The sequence below is a fragment of the Canis lupus genome, chromosome 27, assembly GCF_048164855.1.
Source record: "Canis lupus baileyi chromosome 27, mCanLup2.hap1, whole genome shotgun sequence".
NCBI lineage: Eukaryota > Metazoa > Chordata > Mammalia > Carnivora > Canidae > Canis > Canis lupus.
In genome coordinates this window covers 25422192-25438682 of record NC_132864.1, presented here as the reverse complement: position 1 = coordinate 25438682, position 16491 = coordinate 25422192, and the positions used below count along the sequence as shown (strand labels likewise).

General features: G+C 39.3%; 1 pseudogene; it reads right to left on the bottom strand.

Annotated features, from left to right (window-relative positions):
* Nucleotides 1–12204: 12204 nt before the first annotated feature.
* LOC140618989 (FAS-associated factor 2 pseudogene) lies at nucleotides 12205–13497 on the bottom strand (annotated as a pseudogene).
* Nucleotides 13498–16491: the final 2994 nt, after the last annotated feature.

Sequence of the window (16491 nt, the reverse complement as noted above, 5' to 3'; positions counted from 1 at the left end):
CTGTACAATCCCTTAGAGGATGGGGCTTCTGCACACACTTGGTCAAAGAAGAGACTAAGGGCACATCTTTTGAAAACATTCTAATGAAATGACTCATGCACCCATTCCACCTATAACTGTAATTTAACTCAAATACCAATAACTAGAGCTTGGCTCAGCAGGGATTCCTTAGAGCCAGGTATAAAGCCTTGTGAAGGAAGCCGGGGTAAGCCACCCCAAAATATATATATATATATTTTTTTGGGGGGGGGGGAAGAGGAATCCAGAAACAAATCTTAGTGTTAATGTCTTCCCATATATTTACCTTTCCAGTTTGCCACCCTTGATAGCCTAAAACTGCTTTTCTTTAGCCTATCATTTTTTCTACAAATGTATTATTGTTCTTTGCTGAAGATGCTATAAAGCCCAGTTTTAAGCTGCTGCTTTGAGTTCCTCCTTGTTTTTGATTTCTTCGGTGTGATGTGCACTGCAAACCTTTATAAATTTTTTCTTTTGATGATATCCTCTTGGTAATGAGTCCCCCCGGAAATCCTAAGATGGGTAGATATGGAGTTTAGCCTCCCCCCACACCAGCACTCGTTCTAGTTGTATCCTCATGGAAGAACGCAGGCAAAAATGAACTCTTTGCTTGGTCGGCAATTAGCCTGGGACAGGCCATCCCAGAGATGCAGCTGCCTACATGAGATTGTGAACTTTTTGCATCCGCTACACTGGTGGACTTTCTCCTAACATACTGAACACTGGAATCCTCAAATTAAAACCCCAAAAGATCCAAGGTCTTTCTTTCATGCAGAAAGGATTCTGCACATCAAGAAACAGGCATGTTGAGGTTTTCAACTTAAATATCACTTGCTTTACATGGTGGTAACATGCTTTTTATATGAAGAAATAAGAACCGTTTACTTAATATCATATAGCTACACTGTTCTATCAGATTATCTTTTTTCTCACGAAACTAAAACATTTGCAATGTCGCATCTTGAAACTGTTAGTGTTTGTAGCATTGAGATGTTTTGCAAGTATACACCGATGACGGAGACTGACCCTTCCTTGTGGGGAAATTTATGTTAAGTTTGAAAGTAAAACACCTGAGGGATCCCTGGGTGGCGCAGCGGTTTGGCGCCTGCCTTTGGCTCAGGGCGCGATCCTGGAGACCCGGGATCGAATCCCACGTCAGGCTCCCGGTGCATGGAGCCTGCTTCTCTCTCTGCCTGTGTCTCTGCCTCTCTCTCTCTCTCTCTGAGTGTGACTATCGTAAATAAATAAATTTAAAAAAAAAAAAAAAGTAAAACACCTGAAATGCTATATGTGCTATATTTCCTGAATTGCCCGTACTTAATCTCAATGACATCGGATCAGAACACTATGATCATATTTTAATGACTAGAGTCCACTGTGCATTAGTTGGGCAAGAAAAATTTCATTTTGACTGATAGTACCCTCACCTGTATAATGGAAATGTACAGGACCTAGCCCTTTAATTTGTGAATCCTACTCATTCTTAACATTACAAACTATGTGCAGAGTGACTGCATACCTGCAGTTTCTTAAAAGGAAAATTAAAAAACAAGTTTTTTCTCTTCTCCAGAAGTTTTTCCTTTCTGGTTTTGACATTAAAAAGCCCAACCTTGGGATGCCTGGGTGCCTCTGAGGTTTGGTGTCTGCCTTCCGCCCAGGGCGTGATCCTGCAGACTCGGGATCGAGTCCCGCATCGGGCTCCCTGCGTGGTGCCTGCTTCTCCCTCTGCCGGTGTCTCTGCATCTATCTGTGTGTCTCTCATGAATACATAAATAAAATCTTTGAAAAAATGATTGAAATCTGATGTTCTGGATAGCCTTTACATGGAAAAAGAGATTGTTCTCAGTACTCTTAGAACAACTGCAGAACAACTGGATAGAGAAAGTCACTCCCCCAGTTAGGCCTCATATTGTTACGTTGAAGATGACTGGACGTTTTCTTCATAAATTCACACCTCCCATACGTTTCCTTCTTGTTACCTACACTGCCGGGATCTTGAAATCCCTTCGCGGTGATGGCCTGGGGGAAGCCCACGTATCTTTTTGGGCTTCTCCCTATATTTATGTCAGCTTTCGTATCTGTACATAATACATCCCAGACACAGGGATAAACAGGTAACATAGCTGAACTATCAGGGGGCATTATCCTAAGGTTCTGTTGTACTAACATTTCTGTTTCCTCGGCATCTTAGGTTTGCTTCCTAGGCCTGTAATTAAACGGTGTCTGTTTCTGATGAAGCACTCTAATTGTAACTTGCCTCAGTTAACTCCTGGGAGTGAGTTTGTAAAAGCCTACCTTCTCAGGTATCTAGGCAGGGTTGACTATTTATGGACTGTGGCATTCACCGTGAAAAGTGCTACTTAAATGCAAGGGATGCTTTTCAAGAACTCTGACGCCAGTAAAATGTCCACATTAATAAAATGTTCTCCCTTGAAACATGATTCTAGGTAACTCAAAGAATAAGCCCAAGAAGCTTCTGGATAGAAGTATGACCAAAAAACAATTATTGCACCATCTTTCTGATCGAGGAATGTCAAACATTAGATGTGTTGTCTAGTTTATGGATACATAAAAGGAACTCATAATCCATCCCCGATACTATCTTTTGTACCACCACCAGGTAGAAATGAATAGGGCAGAAACGACTGATCCCACTTACCTGGGAAAGAAACTGGGGCACAGAAAGCTTTAGCAGTCTTTGTACGTCACACATTCCTTTTGGCTTTCTTTTGAAGGCTCCTCCATTCCTTGAAAGGTCAGGTAGAAATATCAATAATGGAATTCCAGTGCTGGAGGATCACTTATCCTGACCCTTTCCCTTTTACCAAAGAAGAAACGGAAGCCCTTCAAGATTACCCATTGATACTCCGAGAAGTTCATAAACGTCTTGATTTCTGAAGTGTCACAAAAATCCTACACGATATAAATAAGACTGTTGAGTGGGCCCTGACACATCTGCAGCGCAAGACACCTTGAGTTTGATTTTAATTATATTACAGTTGACTGTATTATATTAAAATAGAATCCCCCCTGCTACTCTAGAGAACCCCACAGTGTCGGGGCCCCACCCTACCTATTCTCGCAGGGCAGCTCGGGCTTCTGCTCTGAAGAAGGTGGGCTCTGGGCAGCCCCTGGGCATGGCCGGCCTCGGAGGGAGGATAGAGAGCTTCGAAGCCCCTGCTGGAAAGGGACAGAGAGGTCTGGGGTCTCAGGCAGTCAAGGTCGGCTATAAACAGCCTGGGAGCCCTTTCGCCAGTGCTCCCATCCCTCAGTGTACAGCCTCTACCTGCCCACCCTGGACACAGAGTAAGAACAAAATATTTGAATAATGAATAGCCAGAACTTTCCCAAGTTGCTAAAAAGTATATACACACAGATTCAGGAAAAATAAAAGAGTCCAAAGTAGTATAAAAAAATAAAGCAGGCTAGGAACCCTGGCTGGCTCAGTCAGTGGAGCGAGGGACTCCTGACCTCAGGGTTGTAAATTCAAGCCCATGTTGAATGTAGAGATTACTTAAAAATAAAATCTTTAAAGTAAATAAATAAACCAGGCCAAGAAATAATATAATGAAACTACTGAAGTCAGTGATAAGGAAACATTTTAAGGTAGAATGAGAAACAAGAAACATTGAATATAGATTAAAGGAAGGAAAAAAGCAAAGAAGAGGAAAAGAGGGAAGGAAGCAAGGGAGGAAGGAAGGGAAGGAAAGAGGCTCATCACAAACTATCCAAACAAGAAGATGATGGAAAGATATCTTTATAATTTGAGAAAGAAAAAAAAAGATCTGTCACCAGGAAATTTTGACAATCTTTGTGACCATGGATTAGACAATTTCTTAGACTGGACATTAAAAGCTCTAAACATTAAAAAATGATAAATTGGGGATCCCTGGGTGGCTCAGCAGTTTGGCGCCTGCCTTTGGCCCAGGGTGTGATCCTGGGGTCCCAGGATCGAGTCCCACATCGGGCTCCCGGCATGGAGCCTGCTTCTCCCTCTGCCTGTGTCTGTGCCTCTCTCTCTCTCTATGTCTATCATGAATAAATAAATAAATAAATAAATAATCTTTAAAAAATGATAAATTGGACTCAGCAAAATTAAAAATATTTACTCTACAAAAAACAGTGGTAATAAAAGATAAGCCTAGGACTGAGTGAAAATATTTGTAACACATATATGTGATAAAGGACATGTAAGTTGAATATCTAAATAATCTTACTACTCCTTTAATATGAAACCAAGTAACTTAATCAAAATGGGGTTTTGATTATATCATACATTTCACCATAGAAGATAAATGAACGGAAAATACACAGGAAAGGACACTCAACATCATTAGTCATTAGGAAAACACAAACCAGATCACATATGATAGCACTACCTGCTCAGCAGAATGGCTGAAATTAATAAAACCAATAATACTAAGTTTTGTTGAAGATGAGGGACAAAATGATAGTAAGAAATGACATGTACCACTGCACTTTGGAGAGTGGTTTGGTAGTTTCTCAGAAAGTTAAACTTGACTTTCCTAATGATCCAGCAAGTCTTCTTATAGGCATTTACCCAACAAAAATGAAAATGTATGTTTACACAAAGAACTATATTTGAATATTTAACATAGCTTTATAAATAATAGCCAAAACCTGGGCATAAAAATAAAGTGTAACTATTTTTACATCAGAGAATACTGCTCAAAGGTGAGAAGGAATGTACATTCATACAAAAGACAGAGGAAGTACAAAGGTGGTAGGGAACATTTGAGTCCACAGACATCACAGAGACAAAGACATATGGAGGGGTGAGAGGATATGTGGCATTCAGTAAGTACCTATTAGATAATTGGATAAGTTACTGTTTCTCTTGTATTTGAGTCATTTGGTTTGAACATTGAGTCAGAAGATACAGGCAGCTCATGGTAGGATTCAGAATCTGATTATCTTGTAATATGAGTATTTTGACAGGGTAAGGAAAAATCTTGCACAATTATTATGATGATTAAGTCTTTAACTGTGAAGACACAACAGTGTCTGGGACAAAGTAACCACTGCATAAATGCATGCTATTGTAATTATTAGGCCAAATAGATTTGTCTTTTAGAAAGATCTCTCATCCCAGAGTGTACCGGACATGTATGAGTGGATGCAGTTACACGCTGGGAAATAGCGGCAAGGCATTTTCAATCATTTACAATGGAGATATTGAAATCCTGAAGCATCTTCTGTCTTGCCTGGACACCTGGAATGTTCATCATTCTCTCCTGCTATAGTAAACTATCAAATCCTATCAATTTTTCTAGATGCCTGTGAAAGTTTATATTTTTCAGTGAAGCTCATCTACACCACCGTAATTTCAACATCATCTCTCCTTAGGAATATTATTCCATTGACTCGATACTTTTAGTGTTTATAACTCCATCTATTATATATATAATTTACATATTGATGATCTCTATCCAGTGACGTAAGCCAGTAAAGTAATAATTATGTTATGAACTCTAATGATTATGAACTATAAAGTAATGGCAGGTAAAACTTTTAAAATAATTTTCTTTGAAAAAATTAACTGTATCCACAAAAATATTTAGATTTTCAGTATTTAATTTAAAAAAACTGCCTTTTTCTCAAAGGAACAGCATTGATTTATAGTGGAAAAGAAAAGAGTAGGTGAATTATGGATAACAATCAATCATTTGAACTAAAATAATTAATGATATTGATATATTTTCATCGATAGAGAACAGAGATTTCAATTGACTGAAGTTTCCTTAAGGGGGTGGGAGTGAATGGGTGACGGCACTGGGGGTTATTCTGTATGTTAGTAAATTGAACACCAATAAAAAATAAATTAAAAAAAAGATGATTTTAGTCAAGTAAGTCAGGTGAGCTATAACTGCTATATAATTCTAGAAAAAATAATGAATTCAAGATTTTGAATTTTTAAAATGTAGTTTGATTAAACAGCAATTCTGGCACAAATATTTTTGTTATGGTAAAATACACATACAATTTACCATCTTAACCACTTTCAAATGTGAAATTTAGCATTTACTCTACATGCACAATGTGTGAAACCATCACTTCTATCTAGCTCCAAACATTTTTATCAACCCCGAAAGAAACCACCTATCTATTATGTTCCCATCGCTTCGTGCCCAGCCCAGCCTCTGGCAACCACAAATCTTCCTGTCTCTATGTATGTGTCAGCGTGGATTTTTGATATAAATGGAATCATATTAATATGTAACTTTTATGTCTGGTTTCTTTCCCTTATTATAAAGTTTTCAAGCTTGATCCGTGTTGTAGTATGTGTTAGGACTTCATCCTTTCTAGGGCTGAATAATATACTTTATATGTATTATGTCACTTTCTGTTCATCTGTTCATCAGTTGGTGGATATTTGCATCATTTCTACCTTTTGGCTATTGTGAATTTTGCTATGAACATCTACATACAATTTTTTGTTTGAATAATAGTTTTCATTCTTTTGAGCAGATACCTAGGAGTGAAATTGCTGGGTCAGATTGCCATTCTCTGTTTAAGTTACTAATGATAAATCTTTTTATTAAGATGTATTCTTTGCTGTGTTGATATTATGGCTAGGGAATCTGAAAGAGATTATATATATATGTGCAGGTACAACTTCACATGCCAATGTATTACTGAAACATATAGAGAGATATACATGTGTATATACATATATACGTCACATGATAGGCCTGAAAAGTAATCTGTTAATAGAAAATGTTTTGGGATCCCTGGGTGGCGCAGTGGTTTAGCGCCTGCCTTTGGCCCGGGGCGCGATCCTGGAGACCCAGGATCGAATCCCACGTCGGGCTCCTGGTGCATGGAGCCTGCTTCTCCCTCTGCCTGTGTCTCTGCCTCTTTCTCTCTCTGTGTGTGTGACTATCATAAATAAATTTAAAAAAATTAAAAAAAAAAGAAAATGTTTTCCTCATAATATGTATTATTAACTATAATGCTATTGATTAATGGCTATATGCCAGATTTTTATTACTAAGATTTTGAACATGAATAAGTCACCTTATACATGGTTCTTGCCTTAAAAAAAAATTAAATCTAAATGAATACAGAAAAAAATACAGGAGAGCTAGGGAACGAAAGGTAAGTCTGATCCATAATGGGACGGATAAAAATCTTGTATGTGTTTAGAATTGAAAAACAAACTTTATGTGGCTTTTCAATCTGAAGATCCTTATATGAGGAGAGGATCTATATAATAATAAGATCATTCTATTGTCAAGCTTCTAAAAAATCAAGAGCCAGGGCAAATGAAAGTTGGATGGCTTTGGAACCTAAAATAAACTAGCAAATTGTACTTACTGAACCTGGATCCAAACTGTATTCTGCCAATCCCCTCTGAAGCTGGGAACTGGCTTTTCTGTGTACTGGTTTCCAACATGGAGTCACATTTCAGTTAGGTCCCCACCCAGAGGGAAGCATAGATGCAGTAGTGGCTGAAAGATTCTTTTGAAACTAATAAGCTGGATTTCCTTGAGATTCAGGACACTACATGAAAAGGTTTCCAACTTTGGATTTCTCGCAACTTTGGATCTCTCCTGCTGTTCCCCATGAAACTGGGAGAGGATACTAGAGTAGATTATGTGGTTCAGATCATCTTACCACGCTGGTGAAGTTAAAATCCATAGCAGATGGATTTCAAATAAGCCTTCCACCTCAATACTGCATCTCAGTCTTCCAATCCAGATGTATGTATTAGCACTCTTGATGCAATCACTAAAAGAAGTACTTACAGCTGTATAATCAGCTGCAAAATAACTTGGTGTAATTCACATGACTGGTTTATTTATTTATTTTTTAAGATTTTATTTATTCATTAGAGACAGAGAGAGAGAGAGAGAGAGAGAGAGGCGGAGACACAGGCAGAGGGAGAAGCAGGCTCCATGCAGGGAGCCCGACGCGGGACTCGATCCCAGGACTCCAGGACCACGCCCTAGGCCAAAGGCAGGCACTAAACCGCTGAGCCACCCAGGGATCCCCACATGACTGGTTTATGACCAGCAACATCTCTGTCAAAATGACCATTGTGTGACTATTTAAATATTTTGGTTTTACTAGATTCTTCCCCTCAGGTGTTTAATAACTATCAAACAAGAATGAAGAGCTGGGTAAAATGGTGAAAAACTTCAAAGAGGTGGCCAGCATCCCTGACTTGGTTTATGTATACAAATTCTGACATGGGCATATAATAAATAAGTAGCATCTATAAGCATTTTGTATACAGATAGAGAATGTTGCTATTACCTGTTTATATTTTTTCTTTCTCTTGATTGAATGAAAGTTACTTAAGGAGAGTTTATGGTTTTTTTTTTTTATCCCAAACCCCACAAAAGTCCAACCTACTGGTGATAGATAAATGATCAATTAAGAATGAGTGAATTCAGATGAAAATTCTAGGTATCTTAATGGTTTCTAGTGATGACTTTCAGGTTCATGTATCTAAACTCTTCTTTTCCATTTTCAGACAACATGCTATTTATAATGGGCTTATTCATACTACATTGATATTAATCTTTTACCAGAATGATTAAAGGAATGATTTTTTTGTTATAAAACATTTAATGTTAACCTACAACACAATGGAAACTTTTATGAAAAAAATTTAAAGTACACTAGATTTCTTCAGTAAATTATCACGTAAACTATTCAGGCTCAGTACAAGTTGGGACACTGCATCTTTTGTGGAGGGATTTCCTGTTTGCTGCATTCCTCACAAGTCCTAAAAAAAAAAAAAAAAAAAAGGAAACAGTTGCAAAGTGGAGCTCCTTGTTCAAGCACCAGGTAATACTCCCCTGATTTTGCATTCTGGGGGTTATCACTCCTTCCTCCCACAGTCATTTTCTGAAACTCTTTCCTTGGCCTTGGCACCATTAGCAATTTTCATAATGACTGCTCAGTTGAAGATTCTAGGTTCCTTATTATTTTTTAAGAGATATTCTCTGATCATTTTTTATCCAAACATCACAATGGAGGCAAGCAAGGACAAAAGAAGTATTTGCTGCAGGAAATTCTGCAGAAGTGGAAGAAAAGACCAGAAATGCCCCCACTAACTGCAGAAATTCAACTGACTCCAACTGGGTGTCTTTGCTTGGTCATTTCCCATGTTATTCAGTTGAATCTACAACGTCAGTTTTGGGATGCAGAAGAGAACTTGAAACAAGTGTTTTTTTTTTTTTTTTTTTTTTTTTTTTTTTTTTTTTTTTTTTAGGTTGATGGCTTGCTGTTTGATAAACAGCTGAAATAACCCAGAGGTGATCTGGAAATGAGCGAATCCTTGCAGATCATCGGCTTCTCAGTATTTTCTCCCTTGCAGGTCCCATGGAGTTCCGAGGTCCTTGGGAGTAACAGATTGTACTGGCTTTAAGTGACAAAATGTGCATCCTTCCTGGAGGAGGAAGGGAGATGACACCTATGCAGCAGCCCTACGGTAAGGAGACAGGAATGGGGTCTGAGCAAAGCAGGCTTGTTTCCACACGGACTAGGAAGGAACATGTGCTTCAGATAAAACTTCCTGAAACCTAAAGTAAATGGGTAGGCCATCCCAAGAACTGTACCGACATACACTTTTTCTTAATAATCTGGCATCTGACCTCCTTCCCTGAGCAAGTATTGAAAGGCCAAGAGACATAACATGCACATTGTAGAATAAGATGCAGACTGAATTAAGGAAAAAGTTTTACAACTTCCCAAAGACGTGTGGGCAAAACACCCAAAACAATACCCAACCTAGAGAAGGCCCTTATTATCCTGCCCTTCTGTGTACTGCCAGGGAAATAGCTATGAGTTTGACAGGGAGGGAAACTCGAAGTTAAGTGGGAAATTCCTCTTTGCATGGTTGTAAGCATGAAGCAGACTTCACATAAGGCTGAATAGAGAACATGCTTTATCCTGGTATCCATTCCAGATACCTTTCATGCCAATAGACAGTGACTTCCCACTCATCTAGCCTTGAGGCAGCAGTAAACAAAATGGAATAATAGGCAGCCAGGAGCAAAATTAAATTAAATTTTCCTAGAGATGGTGTTTTAGACATCTGTGCCAAGACCCCTGGGTAATTCCCGGGCTCCCTAGGTGGTGCCTTGTGAGGTTCCTTATCCTGTCCCTTACCCATGTTTACCCCAACCACTGTGGGATGCAGAGGAGAAGCCACGTACATCACTGCTACCTAAAAGAGAAAGAGTTGCCCTTAGATTTTAGGGAAGCAAGAGAGAAAGCCTTTGGAGACTGCAAATCTACCACGTTATGTTTTATCTTGATATGAAGCCTGGCCTCAAAGCATGCTAGGCTCCAGTTACTTCAGTAGGTTGCTGTGTTACAAGTCTGCACCAGTCTAGCTATAGAACACTTTGGAATATTTGCCAGCTCATGCTGACATCTGTTAATAATACATGGCATGACCCATGTACCCAATACCATAAACTCAACCAAAGAAGGGACATCCATCCAGAGGTTAAAAAACCCCTATTACCTCAACACAGCAATAGAGGGAGAGAATTAAAACCTGCCTCCAGCATGTGGCTATATCAGAAACTAACTGTACCTTCCAGCAGATTACACACACCTGGAGTTCTGTCTTGGCTCCCTTCAAGGTTTCTAGTTCTATCCTTGAACCACCACCACCACCACCACCACCCACTTCTCCCACTGAGACAGGCAGGGCACCATCATGGGGTTCTGCTGGTTCTACCATTGACCCTGCTAGTCGTTTGGGAAGGCACCAAGATTGGCAATTCAGGAACACTCGGGGCTGGGCAGGAAGAGCACGCACACATCAGAAGAGGAATGAAGAGCTGCTATCCTTTGGTTCAGATTGCATAGTAACCATCTAGTACAGATTCCAAGGGACAACTGCAGTTAATGAGTATGCACAGAGTTCACACTGCATATATGGGGATATCTGTACAGAGACTTTGTAGGGCAATGAACTCAGATTTCCTCCCAATACTCCAAGCGAGGCGCGTAGATGGTAAGGAAGGACAGCAAGAGTTGGACCATAAAGAACCACCTCTCTAGGAATGTGAGAGGGACAATGGCAAAAATAAGCACAAACCAGCCCAGTTCACCTTTATTACACTCTTGTGGGCTAAGGACCCCAGGGCATGAATTCATGGGCTTAAGAATTGGCTCTTTATCAAATAAAGTTTAAAAAAAAAACAGCTATGTTGTGGGACAGGAAATTTAACAAAATCCCCTACCCCTGGACAAGCAGAGCAGGACTGACTATTTTGGGCTGCACCTGCCTTGTGCTGACCTGCTTGTTACTTAAGGGCACAACATTGTTAGCCTCATTCCTCTGGTCATTACAAAGCAAAAAAAACATTTAGAAGTTATTCATAAAATGTGGGAAGTTCAAGGAACATCTCTCTTCTGTGCCTCTTCTCTGGTGGTGGGAGAAGCAAGTCGTCAGGAGATGCTGCAGTAGTAGCTGGTTGATAGATGTTTTTTTCCACTTTTATTTTTCATAAAAGCAAGGATGAATGAGAACTAGTGGGAATGTCCCCTTCCCCAGTTGGGACAATGACTGGGTCGAAGAGTCTCCTTTCTTTGGAAGGTGTGTGGTGCAGAGGCAGTAGGGAAGGGTGGGCTTGCCAGTGGGAACGTTCACTGCTGACCTTCGCACACACACACACAGGTGGTGACTCTTTTGGGCTGCATGGTTTTTGATCCTCCCTTAGGATACAGCAGTCTTAAAAAAATATTGTATTATAATAATAATATGAATTTCTCTCTCGGTTTTTGTTTGTTTGTTTCTCCATTTCTTTTTTTTTAATTTATTTTTTATTGGTGTTCAATTTACTAACATACAGAATAACCCCCAGTGCCCGTCACCCATTCACTCCCACTCCCCACCCTCCTCCCCTTCTACCACCCTAGTTCGTTTCCCAGAGTTAGCAGTCTTTACGTTCTGTCTCCCTTTCTGATATTTCCCACACATTTCTTCTCCCTTGCCTTATATTCCCTTTCACTATTATTTATATTCCCCAAATGAATGAGAACATATAATGTTTGTCCTTCTCCGACTGACTTACTTCACTCAGCATAATACCCTCCAGTTCCATCCACGTTGAAGCAAATGGTGGGTATTTGTCATTTCTAAGTTTCTCCATTTCTTTTAGGGATTAGGGTAGGAGGGGAGAGGGAAAAAAAATGTCATTCATCTTTCAGGTCCTGAACAGAGAACTTCTGTGTGACTGAGTCTGGCCTCCTGAAGTGTGGGGGTGTTGGGCCACTCCTCTGAAGGGATGCAAGGCAGCACCCACCAGGGAAAGTTGGCTTCAATCTGAAACTTTTCAGGGCTTTCTTTCAAGGAGAAGAAGAAGTCATGGATTACTGTTAGAGACTGTGAAAAGTGGAATCACCTCTCTACTCGAGAATCATTGGCTAATTTGAAAATGATCTTGACACTTTCAGGGTCATCAGGGGAAGGCTCTGGGGGCAGACACTCCAGCTTCCCCTCCTTTTCCTCTTGTAAATTCCGCGCACCTCTCTCCTCTGCCAACTTTTGCTGTTGCACCTCCTCCTCCTCCTTGTGCCCCTTCAGCTCCGGCTCCTCCCGTGTCTTCCTTTCCTTCTCCTGGTCAGCCCTGAGAGAGGCCAGATAGGCCTTGTCTTTCTGTTGTCGCAGGACCTGGGTCTGATTTCGTTCTTCCCTTTCAAGGTGTTCTGACACGAGGTAAGTCTGGTTTGCATCCATGATACATGTCAGCTGGTTAATAAGGTCATCGGGTCCCACTGCAGTCATTCTCTGATCCTTCAGCATAATCAAGGCCAGGAATGGATAGGTGTTCCCTCCTAAAGCCTGCAAGTCCCTATATCCCGCAGGTTTATTTGTGGAGCATGCCCAGAGAAGCATCCTAGTGTTTATTAGGGAAATAACTTCAGGGCCCAGAGTGTGTTGCTACAGAACTCATCGGAGTCCTGGGGATCATCTCCATGAAGACAAACCAAAAGCAACCAAAGCTCCCGCTTGGCATCGTTAAGTGCCTGGCTGTACGTTCCCTGGTAGAAGGCAGGGTGTGCCCTCCCATATTTCTCTTCAAAAGAGAGCATAAATGAAACAATGTCCCCAACGGGGTCAGTGACCCGGCTGCGAGGGGCAAACCTAAATATATCAAGTATTGTGTAGGTAAATCGGAATGGAAGCATTATTAAGTAATAACCCCATCCAGGCAGCCCCCTTGGCTGTGGTCTTGCAACAGCATAACTGTAGGGCCTGTGCTCAGCTGTATTAACTTGCAGGGGTCAGGATGGAGGTGGGTTGAAAACATCTGGCACACCCTCTTGTTCATTCAATCGGTCCTGTACAGCGGCCTCTATGTCCCAGTAATGCTGTTCCAAGGGATGGCAGCATTGATCCATAGATGCTATGCCAGTCAGATCCTGAAACTGCAGCAGCTTCTCCGTCTGCTCCTGGGTTATATCCGGCTCCTCAGGCGCTGCCATTTGGCTGCCGCCTCTACGCTTCTTAAAGGAATGATTTGATTACCTCTTATTGTAACATAATTTCCTGTTTTTATTTTCATACTCTGGGTGTTTTGTTTTGTTTTGCCTGTTTAAAATTTTTCCTCTAATTAAGTTGCTGATTTTAAAAATACGTTACTCAAGGTTGCTTTTTCTTTGAACAGAATGAATAACAGTACAGAATGACCACATTTAAAAAAAATTATGCTTGAAACAGTACTTAATTCCATGTTATTTGCCATATTCAATTTGGTTTTCTTTTGTTGCTTAGCCCTATAAGACTACCTTTATATAAATAATATTTCCTTTCAAGCACTAGCCATATGAATTAACAAATGTCATACCTGAACTCTCACTGAATCATATTAATTTTGTCTTAATAATTATGTAAAAAATAATTATGTATATGTGCATACTTTTTTGTGGGGAAGGAGTGTAGAATAAAAGAAAGAATGAAAACAGATCCAGAATATTTTTTCATTAATGTATCTTGAAAAAATTAAAATGTACTTGTCCATACAAGTACATCTTTATTAAGATGAAACTTTGTTCATAATAAATAATTATGCTATAAAACGTCTTAAATCCATAACCTTTGTCAAAATGGTAAAATTGCTGAATAAACTGGCAACATAACTGGAAAGAAAACACAGAACTATGCACACAGACACACATTAAATAAGTAGCCATGAAGTCACAGTTTGACCCAGTGAAGAATTTAAAACTAGAAGCAAAAGGTAGTCCTTTTATAAATTGCTGATCTCCTCATACACCTTGTTGCTACGTTAGTTGTTTTGCTTAGGAAAGAGGATCATTCTGACAGCTATAATTTGTGTTTCTCTATAAAATTGGAGTTGAAATATTATAAGATATTCTTATGACCTGTTTGATATTTTTAAGAGTATTATTTATACAATATTGAAAGAATGAGGAGACATCTAGTCACATGTTTTTTATTTACCAAAGTTGGGCATCTTCTATTACCTCCATGGTGGCATCCAAGCCATTTCCCAGTTGGCTTTGTTTAGAGAGGTAAAATTAACTCATTCTCTCACCATCAAGTGTCTAAAAGCCCAACTGGGAAATAGAGAGTAAGTAAGACCAAGAGAGATGATATTTATTGTCAAAAGGGATAACAGCTTAATAACTTAGTTATGACTTCTATAATAAATAAGTTTGTATTACATAGATATCACATATGTAATATTTAAATATTACAAACATATGTTACTTATATAATGTATAAATATATACTCATATATATTAGTATATGTATCAATTGTATATAGATAGCATTGCTATTTCTTATATATATACCTACACATACAGAAGTATATATTGCATATGCCCTGTTTGTGTTTGTGTTTGTGTGTGTGTGTGTGTGTGTGTGTGTGTGTGCGTCAGTTAGGAAAATGTTAGAAACAAGATCTCAATCAGAAATTCAGGTCCTAAAGACCATTCTAAGACATTATACTTTATTTACTATGTGAGTTGTGTCTTGGAGCAATACTTCTGAAAGTTTGTTGCTTAAAGGAAGCATTGTGCTATACATTCCCACCTTAATGCCAGTTAATAAGTGAGGTAGGGGAAAGTGTCCATGAAGCTCCCTGGAACCTATTTGCTATACTACTCTAGGAACACTTTTAGTTATCTAAGCCCTCCTTATTGTTGTTATTTTTGACTTCACATATCTAGGGATCAATATATATGAAGTCATCTTTAACATCTGAGTACAACTCTGTTCCCATTATTCACTCACAGTCCTAAACACGGGATTTGGCGATTTAGCAGGTATTTCTTGAGTGCCTACTGTTGGTCTAGGTACTGAGCTATGGCTGGAAATACAATGAACAGATTCCCATACTCATGAACTTAATAGTTTAAGGTAGACAAGGAAATAATCATATAAAATACAAAATATAAGTGGCAGCATCTATAAATATAGAAAGCAGGTATTTCCTTAACTTTGAATGGCCAATTTGCATATATATGCAGCCCTCTGGACTGAGACCTGCAGTGCTCTGGAATTCAGCCAAGCCCAGAAATGATTTATTCTGGAAATTTGGGATCCCTGGGTGGCGCAGCGGTTTAGCGCCTGCCTTTGGCCTGGGGCGCGATCCTGGAGACCCGGGATCAAATCCCACATCGGGCTCCCGGTGCATGGAGCCTGCTTCTCCCTCTGCCTATGTCTCTGCCTCTCTCTCTCTCTCTCTCTCTCTCTCTCTCTCTGTGTGTGTGTGTGACTATCAGAAATAAATAAAAATTAAAAAAAAATTTATTCTGGAAATTTGCTCACAGAGATGGGACTCAAACATGTGGCTGATTCATTTTTGAAAACTTTTATTGAAGATGTAGAGACTTTTTACCTTTATTTACTTTTAGGTAGAAGTCAAATATTTCTGAGGGCTGTGGATTACTGCAAACTGAGTTTTAAACTATCCAATGGTGTTAAACTTGATCAGATGCTCTGAAAAGATAGCATGAAGTTAAAATGGTGTTAAACTGATCAGATGCTCTGAAAAGATAGCATGAAGTTGAAAGTCAATTGAAAGACTGTAAACCTATTACTGTTTTCAATTTGAATGTTAGTTTGTGATTTGAAATTAGTGTGGAAGAAAAAAAAAATATCCAGTGATTAAAACTCAGAGCAGCATTGCTAAAACATTGCTCCAGAGGGGAGGGCTATGAAAATCCTATACAAATACATTCAAGAAGAGGTTTAGTTTTAAAAGGCAACAAAGGCAGTAAAATCTGTATTTTTCCATTCACAGTGTAAACTCTTTTAAATGCTATTTAGCTATTTGCTTATCGTATCTACCAGAGTTTAATGTAGAGAAACATGCTGAGTAGAAAAGTGAGCCCGCATGAAGGAGCCTGGAAATGTTATAGAGCAAAGCTTTTTCAAAAAGTATTTATTTTCTATATGGCCAACAACAGAAAGGCATGGGACACTATGGTGTACAGAGAGTTAAACTG